Raw genomic sequence first — 18,726 nt, 5'->3', positions numbered from 1 at the left:
CCATTGTGTCCTGTACCCCTTTTCAATAATATTGGTTATGATATAAGTTACTAATTGAGTTTGCACACTTTCAAAGCAAGTAGAAAGTTTGGCGAATAAGTCACGTTGGACATTTGTTTGACTTATTACACTTACTGTGGTTCTTGTGGGCAACATGAGTTCCCTAACAAGCACTTTAAAATCAAGTAATGCCTTTAACACTTTGCCACACAGGGTACTCCGTGACAACATTGCATGTGTTCTGTCCATCAGTATATGCAGTGTGGGGACTTGAATTTATTTGCCAATCGGCGATAAAGGTGTCAAGCAGGCCATAAGGAAGACCATCATTTCCTGAAGTAGAAGAACTTAAATTTTGTAGCTTCTTGTCTAATGAAAAAGTGGCCAATTGAAGGTATCCATGCACAGCCATTGAAAGGTTTACTTAACGACAGCTCCACCTCGGTCAAAATCCCAGAAATGTTCTTGAGAATGATACAACACAAAGCAAGTAGGAAAACAGAGGCCTGGCTGAAATAGGTACTGGGGATAGTAAACACAACTCGCCTGCCTCTTTCCCTGCTTTGAGCCCACTTTACAACAACACTATGGTCGATTCCTTTTGGGTGTTTTAGGAATACGATCACGAAAGTGTCGCTCATTCAGCCTTGCCACCTCCACCAGAACATATGAAGTGGAGGATGCTGCTCCAGTAGCAGCACTGAGGCTTTCAATCGCAGACAACTGATAGTAAAAAAAATACATGAATCTTCTAGTGGTTGTCTGAAGGTAAACATATGCATTGTAATGTGCCATCTAGATCAGATGGGTAAACTTTCTTGCACCAAGTGTGAGTTTTATGACTCGCATTGCATGGCTTAAGAAGTTGGTCATTCTTGGCCACTTGCCGATTGTAACTGTTGTAATCAAGTATACAGGTGGGCTAGTGGACTTTGGCCATCTGACCCCAAACCATAATGGAGAATTGCTCTCATCATCATGAACTGTAGTGAGCACGTACACATCACCCTAGCCAAGAACTTGATTGTGGGAAGTTGATGAATTGCAACGCAGTGCTCTGAGATTTCTGGAGCTCCTTGCAAACAAACCTTTGCAGTGACAACAAGTTGTACCATAGGGTGGAGTCCTTACCTGTATACACTTTCAAGCTGTACACATAGCCAATAGAGCTCTCACAAATCATATATAGCTTGATACCATAGCAAGCTCTTTAGCTCGCAATTCATTTCCTGAACAGCAGCCGTCCTTTGTACAGGATGAATGCCTCATTGACTGCTATATTCTTTCTAGAAGTATAAATCCCTGGGAACCTGGCAGACAAATGTTATATCACAGGCCAAATTATGATCAATCTGTCATGTTCTGGATGGTCCCGGGGCAATGCAGCAGAATTGTCATTGAAATGTAGCAGGAACTGCAATAGCAAAAAAAATATCTCTGCTCATGTACGATGCAAAGATGAGGGTTACTCAAAACATACAAGTCAACCAGTAAGCCTGCAAGGTAGTGAATGGCCTCCATAGGCTAAAATGTGAATCAACAAAGTCCCCATAAGAGATGGATACTTTGAGTTTGGTATCAAATTAATTGTTATAATAAATCACACAACCTGCCTTTGTTGGATGTTATATAACTAGTTCAGGTAAAGTGTTTTAAATTTGTACCTGAAAGCTGCCAGCTTCAGCTTTGTACTGACAGGCTGCCTTGATGAGGTGTGAAGTGGCCTGGTCTGAACACAAAGGCTGTGGCTGGGGGGGGGGATCTGCCTCAGCAGATGGTGAAACAGGATAGGGGGAGAACAGCCAAACTGGTCTTCAAAGGCAGGGAAGGAGATTTGGAGCAGATCAGGCCCTCCCCCATTTCCTGCGACCCCAAATATGTGCCCTCTTCATTAGATTATGAGAGAGTAGGAGAAGGGTGTGTTTAGGACTTGCCACACCAGTGGGTGGCCTCAGCCAGATCTGACTTCCAAAAATCAGTGTCAGCCATGTTGTATTTTTGAAGAATGTTGCCCCATGGGATTGATTTTTGCCACACTTAAGAGGAAGTGGTATCAAAGGGGGAAGGAGCCTGCCTGTGATTGGCATGCCCCCTGCTTTCCACCCCAGGAACAAGGATAAATATGGTTGAGCTGCACCCACACCTCAGATCCCTACAAAGAATAAGACAAAGAAGAAGAAGGACTGACCTGTTGGATCTCTGATCTGCACTAGGACACTGCGCTCTGAAGGACTGCACCAGCTTCACCTCTAAAAGGATTTTGCCTGTCTTTTACTGCTTCAAGAAGGGACTCCCTGTTTGCTACAGGTACAAAGGAGCTGCCCAGAGTCCCCGGCATCAAGTCCTGCAACTTGAGTCCAGCTGATCGGCATTTGAGGATTCTGACCAGGTGCATTCTTGGAATTGTAAACCAACTCCCAAAAAGCAACTCAGAGCTTCTGGAACCTTGGGTCAAGTTGTGGACAATTCAAAGACCTAAAAGAAGATCCAACAGTTTGGAGAAGGTGGAGCAACTCCATATGTTGAAGAGGTACATTGTGGGAGTTGTAGTCCAAGACCCCTAGAAGCAAACCAGAGCTTCTGAACCTTTGACTGGTGGTGTGGACCACTTTCTTGAATTAAGAAACACTTCTGAAAGTAAGTGTAACAGTGTTACCTCATGGGTGGCTGGAACTCTGGACTTTGTCCCTGTCCAATGTGACTTTTTTAACCCCTTTGAGCCCTAGTTGCATCTGTGAGCTAGAAAACATTACTTCTTTAAAAATGCATATCTCCTGTCCCCCTTCTCCAATTTTAATCAATTTGGTGTCATTTTAAAGATATATATTTATTTTTATAAATTGGTGTTGGGTTTTATTGTGTTTTGTGTTTTACTTATTTACTGTTTTGTGATTTTTAAATGCTTTACACACGTGTCTCCTAAGTTAAGCCTTGTCGCTCATTGACAAGCTACCAAGGGTTGAGCGGGGATTCCATTTATTGAGACCTGACTGGACGTAGCAGGAGATAGTGGCCTGTTGCTAAGTGTAGGTACATACCTGCTCTTACCAGTAATCCACTTTCCAACAACTATAATCGAAATTGTTTCAAAAGGGGTGTGTGAATGCTTGTATAAGTTCGTAAGGGGGTGTATGAGTAGGTGTATGGGTCTCTCAGTGAGTTTGTGAGAGGTTTTGTGGCCTATTAATAGTGCATAAGTCTCTGAGTAGGTCTGTGAGTGTGTGCATTGGTCTGTCACTAGGTCTGTGAGTAGGTGTGAGAGTCTGACTTGCTGTGGTTGTGGGTTCAAGAGTCTCTGAGTGGGCCTGTCATTGGGTATTTGAGTGTCTGAGTGGGTCTGTGAGTAGGTTCTGTGAGTGCCTGAGTGGGTTTGATAGTTGATGCATGAGTGTCTGAGTGGGTTTGTGAGTGAGTACTTCAGGCTCTGAGTGGTTCTGTGAGTTTGTGTGTGACTTAGTGAGTCTGTGAGTGGGTATGTGAGTTGGTGCATAGGTGTGTGTGAGTGGGTGTTTGAATGAATCAGTCACTCAAAGGATGTGTGAATGAGTGCATGAGTGTTTTGCTGCCTTCGGTGAGTCTGTGATTAGGTGTATGAGTGTGAACTTGGGTGTTGTAGTATTGCTCTAGTGATGGAACTTGAGTGATGGACTTTTCGACTTTGTTGAAGTTATGAAGGGTGTTGAATATAATGATTGTTGTGTCATTTTCCGCTACCACAAGGGGCTAACAATAAATGTACATAGGTGGCCAGGTAGGGTAAGTAGGTATTGCCTGCACAGAGTCCCAGTTGAATATTACCAAAACACTTTTATAAATATAATGACAATTTTCGTAACAGCACCATTGTTCGCGCCGCCGCCAGTTTTCACGATGGCATCGGTCATTGCATTAAGTAGTATCTAGTGATGCAGTTAATCACGACTATAGCTTGTTTTTCAAAAGTGTGATAACAAATATATAAATATATTTTAATTAAAAGTTGACATCAGTAGTTTAGTAATATAATGTGGAAACATATTTCTGTAACTTATTTTTTTATAAAAACACTTTTAAAGTACATTTCTGTTTTCGCAACAACAACAACGGCATTCACGAAGATGTGGACGTTCGAGATAATTATGTGATCTGGAAAAAGTATATGTGATTGGTGGGGCCACTTTCATTAGCCTTCAAAGGAAGTTCCCACGTGTTTCTTCCTTCTTGATTATTCCACTTGCTGTTAGGATCATTCTTGGAGCTTTCCTGTACTTTGAAGCGCAGAACTGTGTTGCATTTAAAAAAATATATATTTTAAAATAAAATGGCATCAAGGAGAAGTGAAGAGGAGGAGTATCGCTATCATGAGGCTGAGAAGCAGGAGTTATCAGCTGGAGCAGAAAACTCTCCTGACGAAGAACCATTGGCTTAAAAACAAAGTATAGCATGGACTTTTTTCATCATACTATCAGGTGAATCGAAAACAGTGGCAACATTTGTGAAGTGCACTTTGTACAATAAAACTCTATTAAGGGGCAGTACAACTTCCATGCTCTGCCATCATAAAAGTCATACTAGAAGAGCACAGAAAGAAAGAGATTTAGAGCAACTATCCATCTCTAGGGCTGCACCAACTATGGCTGGATAGACAGTGCCAATGCTAGTGGAGAAGCAGAGGCCAGTAATGTCGCTGGAGTTAAGGCAAGTTGGTACTTTTGTATTTTGTAAGTTTTTACCGCTTTTGCGGCAAAACGTGGCGCAAACGCAGCACTAAAAAAATATAAATATGGGCCTTATTACCTTGACTGTAACATTACACTCACAACCGGTGAGCAGTGTGTAGATGATATGTTGGATGCAGTAAGGCTACACATCTGTTAATTTTTTTTATAATTTCACCCAGTTTTTGCACCATCTTTTTGTCTGACGTTACAATTTTTATGAACCTAATTTCCATTTTTTTCACAAAAAATACATAAAGCTAAAAAAAATAAGTCCACAGTTCTAGAAAAAAGGTAAACAAGGGTTCCTCTCAGAAAAGCCTTTCATGGTTAAAAAAAGATAAGCCTTATGTGTGTGTTTATTTAACAAAGACTGTGTGAATGGGTGAATAAATAAGTGCATGACTATATACGGGTGAGTGACAGAGTGCACGAGTGGTCTGTGGGTGACTGAGTAACTGCATGAATGTTGTATGGCTCAGTGAGTCAATGAGTGTGTCTCCAGGTGAGTGAATAAGTGCATGTGGAACGCAGGTGCCGGGTGGTTCACTGCCGCTACTGCCACCGCCGTCACCGCCACCGCTACTGCTGCTTTTGGGGGGGCACAGGCAGCGCATAGGCAGCGCAGACAGTGGAAGAGGCGTGCAGAGGTGCCCGAGGAGCCACTCGTTCTGGGCCTGAGTGATCCCTCCGCCGCCGTGTCGTTCTCTCTGCTGGCTCTCTCGGGCCTTGTGCGGTGTGCGGTGATTCCTTGATTCCTCGATCGCGATCCGCGATCCGCGACGGCCTTCTGCCCGGAGACCCCTGCCTCCGAGGGGGCGGACAGAGGAGCGTGACAGTGACAGTCTGTCACTAGACTTCCAGAGTGAGCCCCAACTCCAGGAGAAGCAGCGACAACTTCACGGGCTCTGGGGCTTCGGGGAAAGAGCAGCAGTGCGGTGGAGCACCCTTGGCGAAAGGTGGGGGGCGAACTGCACGGACCAGCTCACCCCACCGGGGCAGGACGCATTCAGGAGGCTGAGACGCCTTCAGGAGGCTGAGACAACTCCAAGGCAGCAGCAGTTTTCCACGGAGACACCAGAAATCCGGCAGCGGAGAGACCTGCTTCAGGGTGATACTGTGACCGCAGGAGAAGAGTAAAGAACACCTCAACTACACCAACCCCTCAGGGGGTAGCCTCCGGGGGGAAGAACAGCAAGCCGTGCGGTAGATAGCGACTCCACATAAGCACACCTCCACCACTCAGGGAGAGAAAACAGCACCGCTGCCCTCTGTATATTCGGTGTGCAAACCGCACTTCAAAGGGCTCTGCGAGGGCAGCTCCACAGGGGTAAAACAAGTCCACCAGGGCAGGCAAGGAGTAGGTCTGACTGTAAGCTGACGGGAGGAAACTACTTACCCATGTGGTCATTAAACGCAGTGGAAAAACCGTAACTACACTGGAGATCAGAGTTCAATGGGAATATCAACAAACCCATAAAGGGACCACACCGGCAGGGAAGGAAAACAGTGACTTAAAGGAAGAGAATTTCAATTCCCCGGGGCGGCAAGAACACAATAAGAGGTTAGTGACTCAGGTGTACACAGCAGCGACTCACAGTCCGACTCGCCTGCCCCGAGCTACACTGTTGCCGTGTAACTAGGACCTGGCCGCTGAAACGAAGTGGAACCGAACTGAAAAGGGAGCAGGTGCGGAGAGGAAGCGCGCACAGGTGCTGTTGTAGCGAAAGAGGGAACGGGGCAGCTGGAGTGAGAGTGAGAGTGAGTGGTGACCAAACCTGCATGGGCTGCCGTCACTTGGACAGATGGCCAGATAAGATGCAAGCAGATAGCAAGGAAGCGCAACCAAAACACTGCAACGGTTCTCTAAAATAACCGCCCCGCAGCCAATCGTTGTGAAATTTACAAAACCGGTGGCTCTGTGGACACAGCAGGATGTCTGCAAGTGGTTGAAAAATCATTGTCCAAACCAGTATCAAATCCACAGTGAATCTTTCAAGCAGCACGACATAACTGGTCACAGGGCTGCCGGCTCGGACCACCGCCGTTGTTGGCCGTTGTAGGCTGCCTGCTAAAACATGCTGGGTGGACTACAATACCCAGAATCCTCTGGGTTTTCCTGTGTGCCAAGTGGTGCGAAAGTGCTGTCACGCCCCCTGGGCCCTTAAATTGCAACAAGGTACACCGCACCGCGGGACGCGTGCGGGTGGCGCCGGGCTAAGCCCGCAGAGGCCTGAAGAGACTGGACTGGGCACGGGACTCTGCCTAAACTGTAAATTAGCTGTATTACATCTTGACTACGCGGTTTTGTGTTTTGTATTGCTGAATTATAGCTGGTGGTACTTACTGCAACCAACCTATGATGGCTAACTGTAATAACTCTGCCAAAAACCTAGGGGCTACTATGCTTGATAACTACCTGGTTAAGGTGGTTAAAAAGATTAATAGCGATCGCAGAGTCTCCCTTGGGAAAGGAGGTTCCCCCGTTCAGACACACCCTAGTTCCTCCCCACATATAGGCCCTCATTCTGACCTTGGCGGGCGGCGGAGGCCGCCCGCCAAAGTCCCGCCGTCAGGTTACCGTTCCGCGGTCGAAAGACCGCGGCGGTAATTCTGACTTTCCCGCTGGGCTGGCGGGCGGTCTCCTTCAGACCGCCAGCCAGCCCAGCGGGAAAGAGGCTTCCACGATGAAGCCGGCTCGGAATCGAGCCGGCGGAGTGGAAGCTGTGCGACGGGTGCAGTTGCACCCGTCGCGTATTTCACTGTCTGCGCAGCAGACAGTGAAATACATGTAGGGGCCCTCTTACGGGGGCCCCTGCAATGCCCATGCTAGTGGCATGGGCACTGCAGGGGCCCCCAGGGGCCCCGCGACCCCCCCTACCGCCATCCGGATCTCGGCGGTCCGACCGCCGGGATCTGGATGGCGGTAGGGGGGGTCAGAATCCCCGCGGCGGTGCAGCAAGCTGCGCCGCCGCGGAGGATTCAATGGGGCCGCGGTACACTGGCGGGACCCCGCCAGTGGTGCCGGTCCGACCGCGGCTTTACCGCCGCGGTCGGAATCCCCATTGAAGCACCGCCGGCTTGTCGGCGGTGCTCCCGCGGTCCTCCGCCCTGGCGGTCAAAGACCGCCAGGGTCAGAATGAGGGCCATAGTGTCTACTTTTGAGGATCTGGGCGCCAACACCGATAAGGATATGATACCAACTGAGGCACAGATACATTCTAATCCCTTAGACTCAACGGGTATAATTGGCGAGAGCCCACCTAGCCCCGTGGTTATGGCAGAGACTCCCCCTCAACCAGCAAGAGCAGTTAGGGCTTGTAGAAAATCGTTGGGCAAAAGAGGAGTGGGGAAGGTCAGCAACTCTCGAAAGCCCCTCGAAGCTAAAACCCATACTATTAAAACAAAAGGATTAGATGGGGGATCTGATAAGTCAGTGGGTTGCTGTCATAACAGGCAGTATATAGAAAACATACTGGCAACAGTAGAGGATAAGTTAGCGACAAAAATGGCTGAAATTTTTAGCACATTATTGCTGAAAATTGAAGTACTTACCCAAGAGGTTCATAGTCTGAGGGTACAAGCAACATTGACACCAGCAGATGTACTAACGGTACCTCTAGATTTACCATCTGGAAATTGTGTTGAGCAGGCAATACTCACGGGCAGCAGTTTAAGACATAAAGCCCCATGTAACGAAACAAGATTGGAGGCGGAGCCCACTATACCTAGGGAACCCGAAGTAATTCGAGGGTCCCTAGAGGGTAGGCCCCAACCAACTCGAGTCCATAATGAAGCAAGAGAGCACAACAATAATTATAATGTTAGGATTGATCTCCCACCGGAGGCCGCTCCATTTGTATGTATATTGTCAGGAGTCCCAGAACTTAGTTCAGGTAAAAAAGAGGGTTACAATGACTTAAAAAACAAAGTAGCCTTCTGGCTTACTAAGAATAGACCCCTCCCCCCTACCATTGATGGTAAAATTTTAAATGTGAGAAGGGTGGGTTGGCTTGGCCACATGATTAAAGATATCCCAGGTGATCTGGTAATAGTTAATTTCAGGAGTACTAATGTGGTCCCATTTTTGAGAGGCTGGTGCCCACAACTTGCAGATGGACCAATAGTCACGTGGGAATTACCAGATTTTTATCCTACGGTGTATCCCGAGGTGAAGGTGCCCTCCCACATTAACAAAAATGTCATTAACCCTCCCAGGGGTTGGTTCGCACCAGAAAGCATTGAACCCTTGATTACTGCCGGGAGATATGGGCCGTTATCCTGCCTAGATGAGAATGATTGACTGATCGGTAGAGAAGAAATAGTTAATATAACTTTATTAAAATCCCCCCACATAGAAGATATAAGTTGGAAGGCTATTGCCACAGACCAAAGTAATAATCCTGACACTACCCCTGTTGGTACATTGTCTGCATTACCCAATGTTAGCACGGACTCACCCTCTGCTTTAGCCGAGCCTGTTGATATGTTATCAAGGTATATATCCTGGAATATAGCCGGTCTGGAGTCCAGCCAGTGTATTCCTGATTGGAGGGACTTCATAGATCAGGGCAATATAATTGCATTCCAGGAAACATGGGCTATCACACCGATATTTCGGGTGGGGTATCTGAACTTTAGCAAGCCAGCAACTAGAGGCCAGAAAGGGCGTCCTGTTGGAGGTCTTACAATTTGGGTCCGCCGAAGTGCGGGTGTAAGAGTTGAAGAAGTGACAATTGATAGTCCAGACATAATTGCCTTAAAGATAAAGTCCAACCAAGGTATAAACATCCTGTTGGTTAATATTTATGTCAGGGGCCTCCAGGGAGGAAGGGTTTCTCCGACCCTCCTCCTGTTGGATGACATTCTATCAGGAACAACGACCGATGGCCACAAGATTGTGATGGCGGATTTTAATACATGTTTTGAGCCTTTGGGTACTGAGGACGGCCTGCTCACCGAGGATGAGGATCTATCCTGGGGTATTCCCCAACTCGAGATACCTCCGATTGCTAAGTGGTCGAGCTCAGCCACCTATATCAAGGGGCTATGCCTGGATATGGGTCTAAGAGCCGTTAATGGAAGGGTCAAGTCAGATAGGAAGGGCAGGCACACGTTCAACAACGGCAGACACAGTAGTCGTATCGACTATATTTTGGTCGATGTAAGGCAGTGGTTTGCAGTTGTTGATATGCTAGTTACGGAACGCCCAGAGAGCGACCATGACCAGCTGGTTTTGACCTTAAGGGATTCCAGCTTTCAGAGGTCTGAGGGCAGTGGTCCTTATATTACAGATAAAGAGGTCATTGTGAGCAATGATATGCCCAAAATAGCTGTGAACGCTGGGGCCCGCAGGGCGATAAGAACCTTAGTGTCTAGTTCTGTGGAGCTTTTAAACAATTGTGGCTCACTGGACGAGATTAACAGCGAACTTATACGTACCCATTCTGATTTGTTTCAGGAACTTAAAAAGTTGTTCATCAAATTTATCCCTAAACAACCCAGGACCAAGAAATACTCATCCACTACCTGGTTTGATAAAGAGTGTAGCAAGACAAAAAGAGTTCTCTTTGAGGCTATTAAAAACAAAAATCATAGCCAGATTAGATCTTGTAGAAAACTCTATAATGAGGCAAAACGCAAAGCAAAACAAAAGTGGGACGAGGAACGCTTGCTTATGCTGTCAGAAGCCTGTGATAAACGCAATATGCAACAGTTTTGGTACCTCATAAAATGGGGTATCTCGCAGGACGCCCACTATAGCCCAGCATCTGTCTCTAATCATCAGTGGGTAAAAAATTTTGAGGATCAGTTTAAGTGTCATACAGTTGAAGTGACTATACCCTACTGTCTTGAGCCCGTCGAGCCGTTAATATTCTCAGTTACTGAAGTTATCAATTGCCTGCAAAACATTCCCAAAGGGAGGGCCCCTGGCCCTGATGGTATTCCAGCTGACATTATTTTGGAAGGCCAGGACCTGTGGGTACCTTATATACTCCACCTGGTGAATGCAGTTGCAGCAGGCGCTAAAATTCCTGACTCATGGTATGGGGCAGAAATCCTTCCTATACACAAGAAAGGCGATCGCTCAGTACCCTCAAATTACCTGCCCATCAGCCTTATTGATGCGATCCAAAAAATCATAGCGCGCCTCATTTTAGGGAGGATACAGGAATGGATAACAGACTCAGATATTTTGACTCAGTTGCAGGCGGGTTTTAGACCTCATGTAAGCACCCTTGATCAACCCTTTCGTTTTGCCCTTTTATATTGGAAAACAGTTTTTGTGGGTAAGGGCAAGTTGTATGCAGCTTTTGTGGATCTAAGATCTGCATTCGATTTGGTCCCTAGGTCTAAATTATGGGATTGCATACTGGAACAGGGAATGCCCAGGGCTCTAGTGCGACTCTTAATGAATCTTCATGCATACACTTATGCCCAAGTCCGCTGGGGTAAGCCTGGCGAGGTTACGGACAGGTTCCATGTTTTGAAAGGTGTTAGACAAGAATGTGTCCTGGCTCCCACTTTGTTTTCCCTGTTTATTAACGGGGTTACCAAATATTTTGCAACACATCCCACGGATGCTCCCCAGATAGCGGGAATGAAAGTACCATTGCTCATGTTCGCGGATGATACCTTGTTATTATCAAAGACAAGGCAAGGGCTCCAGCAGGCCCTACTCAGATTTGAGTTATTTTGTGACGAGCATGAGCTAGAAGTAAATGTTTCTAAAACAAAATTCATGGTACTAAGAGGTCGAACACAAACTGTGGCAAGGGTTAAAATGGGTGGTGCTATTTTGGAGCAAACTAATGAATTTACATATCTGGGTGTGCATTTTAGTGATAATTTTAGTTGGAAACCCCAGATCGATATCCAAGCACTTAAACATGTTCAACTAGGCGGTGCCCTTCTTAAGGAATATAAAAGATCATTTAACCGCCCGATGTCCCCATTTATGGAAATCTATGGGTCAAAAATTCTTCCCTCAGTCTTGTATGGGGCAGAGCTTTGGGGTTATAGCAATCTGGACCGACTGATGCTGGCCCAAAATAGATTTACAAGAGGGGCGGTTGGTCTTCCGAGGTCATCCCCACGTATCCCGCTTCTTTATGACCTTGGGCTCCAACCGGTGGAAGATCAAGCCAGATTTCGGCCCTTGGCCTTCTGGCGGAGGTTGTGGTCTACCCCAGAGCTGTTATTATATGCGAAAGCATGCCTCGTGGTAAGGGACACCCTAGGATCCGATAAGATTGGTTGGTTTAAGGGTGTTAGAACCACCCTTTGTGCCATGGGTCTAGGTGCCCTTTGGCACAACCCAGACTCAGCTACTTTTCCTTCAAAAAAAGAGCTGAAACAACTATATTGGGAATGGGTGGTAGGTATAAGACACTCATCCCTTATAGGTAGTTCCCTTACAACAACCTTTGTACACGTGAAAGATGTCTCTGCAATTGAAAAGTACTGGGATGTTATTACAAAACCTCTGGACCGCAAATTATATCACCAAGTTAGAGTGGGCTCAATACCTTTAAGGTGTTTAACCTCAACCTGGGGCACTGGAGGCCCAGATAAATGCCCATTGTGTACTGAAATGCGGGAAAATGTGAGCCATTTGTTCTTTGTCTGTCCATTATATGCTGCCCCAAGGAAGAAGTGGTTGGTACCCCTATGCAAAAGTCTGGGCACACAATCGGCCGAGACTGCTTGTAGGATCCTTAAAACTGATCTTTCACCTACTATAGCAATAGGGGTGGCCAAATTCCTGGGGTGGGCATGGATAATTCGTTCTGAACTACTAAAACAACTACATGTTTTAGATAAGTAAATTATCTTGAACTTTAGAACTGAGTTTTTAAAGTAATGTTCTTCTTTTTTTTTTTTATACGTTAAAATATTTAACAAATGAAGCATTAGATAGATTTAATACGTTCTTAGTAGCTTTTATGAAATATTGTATTTATTATTTTAATCGTTAGCACTGATAATTTTATAAGTATTATGACGTGTAGCATGTCTTTTATGATGAAATATCGAATAAAGACTTCATTGACTTGACTTGACTTGCATGTGTGGTGTATGAGTGAGTGAGTGAGTACATGAGTAGTGTATGGGTGATTGACAGAGTGCACAACTGGTGTAGGGATGAGTGAAATAGTGCATGATTGGTGTATAGGAGACTGAGTGAATGGATGAGTGGTCTGTGGCTGATTGAGTGTGTCTGCAGGTAAGTGAATGAGTACATTAGTGGTGTATGAATAAGTGAGTTTATACATGGTGGTGTTTGGGTGATTTATTGAGTGGATGGGTGGTGTATGAGTGAATAACAGAGTCCACGACTGATGTACAAGTGAATGAATGAGTGATTGACTGGTGTATGGGTGAGTAATTGAGTGCATGACTGAGTATGGGTGAATGACTAAGTGAATGAGTGCATCTGCTGTGAGTGAATGAGTGCACCAGTCATGTATGGATGAGTTAGTGAATCCATGAGTGGTTTATGGGTGAGTTAGTGCCTGTGTAATGGGTTTTATTGGTGAGTAAGAGGGTGTGTGAGAACTGCATAGGTGAGTGAGTGGGTGTGTGAATCACTACATAGTTGAGTGAGTGGCCATGTGAGTGCCTGTATAAGTAAGAGGGTGCATGAGTGGCTGTATGGCTGAGTGACTTGTTGTATGAATAACTGTATGGGTGAGTGGGTGAGTGAGTGAGTGACTAATTTTTTGTATGAGGAAGTGAGAGGGTGGATAGGTGGCTGTATGGCTGAGTGACTAGCTGTATGTGTGAGTGAGTGGGTGTGTGAATGGCTGTATGAGTCAATGATTGAGTGTGTGAGTGCTTCTAGAAGTAAGTGAGAGGATGCATGTGTGAGTTGGTGCCTGTGTGAGTGGCTGTTTGGGTATGTGACTGGCTGTATGAGTGGATGTAGGGGAGAGTGAGTGGTTGTGTGAGTACTTGTATGGGTGAGGGAATGGTTGTATGTGTAAGTGATTGGCTCTGTGAGTGACTGTATGGGAGAGTGAGTGCCTGTGTGAGTGTCTCAATGGGTGAGTGAGTGCTAGTTTGAGTGGATGTATGCATGGGTGAGTGGGTGTGTGTATAGTTTTATGAGTGAAGGAGTGACTGCATAGGTGTTTGCATGGTGAGTGAGAGGGTGCATGAGTGGCGGTATGGCCGGGCCAATGGCTGTATGAGTAGTTGTATGGGTGAATGAGTAGGTGTGTGAATGGTTGTATGAGTGAATTAGTGCATGTGTGAGTGTTTGTATGAGTGTATGAGTGAGTGAGAGGGTAGATAAGTGGCTGTGTGGCTGAGTGACTGATGGGATGAGTAGCCATATGGGTGAGTGAGGTGTGTGAATGCCCGTATGAGCGAATGTTTGAATGTGTGAGTGCTTGCATGATTGTGTGAGGGACTGAATAAGAGGATGTATGTGTGAGTTAGTGTGTGTGTGAGTGCCTGTTTGAGTGAGTGACTGTAATATGTGCCTATACTGACATTTGTTTTATATTATTATTAGTATAACATGTTATGCTGTCATTCTTATGGCTTGCCTGTCTTAGTTCTTTTGTATTTATAAGTTCTATGTTCCATGTGACATCAATAAGTTCTATGTTCCATGTGACATAAGCACCCTCGGGTTCCGGAGCTTTGTGGGGGGAGAGTTGGTGTTTCGCTCTGGACCTCAGAGGGTGTTGATTGGATTCAAGAATAAAGTTACAACTTAAACTTACTCTGGACTTGTGGAGAGAAGTTCCTTCTTTTGTCTACTGCCACCTCCTTGCTACAGTGACTTGTTGTGTGAGTGTATGTATGTGAGAGTGAGTTGTTGAGTGACTAACTGTATCAGTGAGTGAATGGTTGTGTGAAGTGGTTGCATGGGTGAGTAAATGGTTGTGTGAGTGTCTATATGGGAGAGTGAGTGCCTGTATGAGTGGCTCTATGTCTGAGTGAGTGCTAGTATGAGTTTGAATAGCTGTGTGAGTGAGTGAATGAATAACTGTGTTAGACTTTGCATAAGTGAGTGAGAGGGTGGTTGAATGGCTCTATAGGTGAGTTAGTGCCTGTGTGAGTAGCTGTTTGGTTGAGTGACTGGCTGTGTGAGTGACTTTATGAGAGGGTGAGTGATTGTGTGAGCACCTGTATGAGTAAGTGAATGCTTGTGTGAGTAGCTGTATGCATGAGTCAATAGTTTTGTGAGTGCATGTACGAAACACAATGTACAGTGAGTGCCTGTGTGCCTGGCTCTATGGATGAGTGAGTACTTGTGTGAGTGACCATATGGGTGAATGAGTGCTAGTCTGAGTGGCTGTATGGGTGAGTTAGTGGCTGTGTAAGCTGATGTATAAGTTAGTCAGAGGGTGTGTGAATAACTGTACAGGTGAGAGAATGGGTGTGTTTGTGAGTGTATATGTGAGTGAGTCGGTATCTGAGGGGCTGTATGAATGACTGAGAGGGTGTGTGAGTAGATTATAAGTGAGTATGTGGGTGTGTCAGTGGTTGTTCAGTGAATGAGTGGAGGTATAATCTACTGTATGAGTGAAAGAGTAAGTATGTGAGTGGCTCTATCAGTGAGTAATTGTTTCTCTGACAGGCTGAATGGGTAAGTGATTGGTTGTCCGAGTGCCTGCATAAACAAGCACTTGAATGGTTGACTAAGTTGTTGTGTGAAGTTTCAGTAGGAAATAGGAAGTGGAAACTCATGGAAAGGTATGGCAAGTGCAGTTTAAGTTTAAAACACTCTCCATGGACATCTCTAAGCAATATATGACTATGATTCAAGAAGTGTTTAGAGACATATAGGGGCATGTTTATACTCTGTTTGCACTGAATGTGCGTCAAAATTTTTGACGCACAATCGCTGCAAACCCTGCCCCATATTTATACTTTGACGCCCGACCCCGCGGGCGTCAAAATTCCACCATGTGCGTCATTTTTTGGAAGGGTGGACCTTCCTTGCATTAATTATATCCAAGGTAGGCGTTCCCTTCCAAAAAATGACTTTAAGGCCTGTGCCCCATATTTATACTCTGACGTCATTTTGACGCACAGGAGGGGGTGGGCCTTAAAAAACAACGCACAGCCTGATGGGTGCCGTTTTTTAACGCCTGGGTCAGGGCAGGCGTTAAGGGACCTGTGGGCTCGGAAGGAGCCCAGAGGTGCCCTCCCCTGCCCCCAGGGACACCCCCTGCCACCCTTGCCCACCCCAGGAGGACACCCAAGGATGGAGGGACCCATCCCAGGGAAGTAAAGGTAAGTTCAGGTAAGTATTTTATTCAGATTTTTTTTGTGGCATAGGGGGGCCTGATTTGGCCCCCCCTACATGCCACTATGCCCAATGACCATGCCCAGGGGACATAAGTCCCCTGGGCATGGCCATTGGGCAAGGGGGCATGACTCCTGTCTTTGCTAAGACAGGAGTCATGTCAATGGAGGTTGGGCGTAAAAAAAAATGACGCAAATCCGGTTTGAGGCCTGAATTTTGCCTCAGACCTGACCTGCCCCATTTTTTGACGCACAACCCCCATATTCCCATACGCCGGCGCTGCCTGGTGTGAGTCATTTTTTTTTACGCACACCAGTCCGCAGCGCCGGCTAACCTCATTCCATAAATAAGGCACCCGCAAGGCGCGTTGGAATGGCGTTAGCCGGCGGTAAAGTTTTTGACGCACAACTGCGTTGGTGCAGTTGTGCGTCAAAAAGTATCAATATGGGCCATAATGTTGTTCAACTGCATCCACTATTGAAAAAAAAAAGACAATGATATGTTAGTATTTAATCATCAAAGTTACACAACCATGGGAATAGCCATTGCTTATACTGTAAGACTGTGTTACAAAGTAGTAAAAATATCATTTTCACCTTTTCATTGTTCTTAACTTTTATACTTATTCAGAGTAAATGATGGTTTCTATAAAGCATCATCTTTGAACAGTAATGAAAAAAACACTGAATGAATGTAAAAAAAAATAAAGCTGCACAGTAGAAAATTGTAGTACAAGTAAGTGATATTATGCATTGCACTAAATACAATTCATTAGTTAGGGGCTTTTTCTACAGTTACTCTAATCTAAACAGAAATATGTTAAACATTTCCTTATATGATTGTATCTGGTACAACATCAGAAATAATTGTGAAGTATTCTTAAATTCTAGAGAGCGCTTTCAATACTTCATCCCTGGTAGGCCAAATAATGTTTAAACTGCTGATGACCCGTGTAACAAAAACTCACATAGTAGTTTTTTCCACAATTAAGACATAGATGTTTGATTGGAGAAATAAAAATAGATTTTTTTTTTTAGTTCTGAAGGCATTTATTTGGTTTTAACCTACTGCTGCTCCAATTGGAATATGTCCACCTAGTTTCAGACTTTAATTAGAGACAATTGTATTGAGTTGTTACATTAACTACTTTCTGGAACACTAAAAAGACTCTTGATTTTTTTATTTATGTTTTTCAACACATCACCCTTAATAGGCTGAAAAATGTCTAAAAAAAGAGATTAATCATGTATAGGAAACACCTTGCACCACTGTTTTAACCAGAATTATTCCTTAGAACTTCGGTTGGAAAAAAAAAAAGATATGAGTTTGAAAATTTGAATAGAAGTTTTGGTTTGCATTTTAGGTTGATGTTATTGCATTCTGTCCATCCAATTTTGCTTCTTAGATAGACAGTGTAGTCTTCAGAGGTTCAATTAATTGCTTCATGAAAGATGATAGCCAAAGTAGTAAAAGATCTTCCTGAAAGTGATGCTTGTCCAGCTTTGAAGTTTGTAATTGTAGTTTTCAACTTGGAACCATCCACTTTGCATCATTGTAGCATTACTTCAAGATATTTTCCAGTTCTTTGTAGAATTAATGTAGACATAACATCTGAAATGCAGTTTGGGCAGGTCATATTTTGGTTAGCATTTCTGTACCATTTGTCAAAAGGCATTATTTTAGAATCCAGTAATGTTAAGTAGAGAAATTGTTCACAATTCATTACACTGCTAGATGAGAAAGAGCAATCTTCGCAGTCATGGTTCCATTTGTAGCTGAGTCCAAATAAATCATCAATATTTACTTCTTTTTGTTCTAAGACTCTATAGATGGCCATTATAAATTCTTGTGCATCTTGTTGAGTGCTGAGAATAAACATTATTGATCAGCTACATGTATCCAAATAGAAAAGATGTTGGATCCCTAAAGCAAAATGTATTACACTCATGTCAGTCATTAAATGTTGGAGCAAATTATATAGTATAGAAAACATTTTCTTATCTGATTTTTGTTCAATTTGGTTTAATGCATGTGGTAAATGGAACAGTGCATTGAGAACAACATTTGCATAGCAATTGACAGCTGAACTATTTTCTAACTGGTAGCTTACAATTTCACAGTCATTTTCCAATTTTATCTTCTTAGCACCGTTTGCGTTGTTCTTCTGTGCTTTCTTTTCTTGATGGTCTGTAGACTGTTTTGTGATCTTCTGCTTTGAACAGATTATCAGTTTCTCATGAATTGGGTACTGGCCTAAATGAGGATTGTGTAGAATTAATAACCAATGGTACTCTCTTACACAGTTTCCATCAGCACTAACTTTTTTTTTCATCAAAGTCAATCAAAAACAAACCGGACAATGTTGTAATTCATGGCAATGCAACATATGACATTCCTTCTTTGAATACAGGACTTCCAACATTAACAGAAGGTGTATCTAAACTGAAACCATGTGATTTGTGAATGTTTATGACATATGCTAGAGACAGAGGGAGCTTTTGCTTCTGTATATTTGTCTTTTACAAGCACAAAATGTACAATATGTGTGCCAGTCTTCTTCACATCATCGATCTGATCAAATTTTATAGCCAAATATTCTACCTCATCTCTATTTGGAAAGGTAACGAAATCAAAAACTTCCCCCATTGCACCATTTACTAACCCTTCCTCAACATTTAAATTATTCCTCAAAATACTTCAGCAGTTTTTGCAGACATGTAAACGCTGTTCTAATCCTGCTGTCTGGATAGAGATTTCTCCAAA

The sequence above is a fragment of the Pleurodeles waltl genome, chromosome 10 (assembly GCF_031143425.1).
Source record: "Pleurodeles waltl isolate 20211129_DDA chromosome 10, aPleWal1.hap1.20221129, whole genome shotgun sequence".
NCBI classification, from domain to species: Eukaryota; Metazoa; Chordata; class Amphibia; order Caudata; family Salamandridae; genus Pleurodeles; species Pleurodeles waltl.
The sequence above is the reverse complement of the archived record's forward strand: the minus strand, read 5'-3'. Positions refer to the sequence as shown.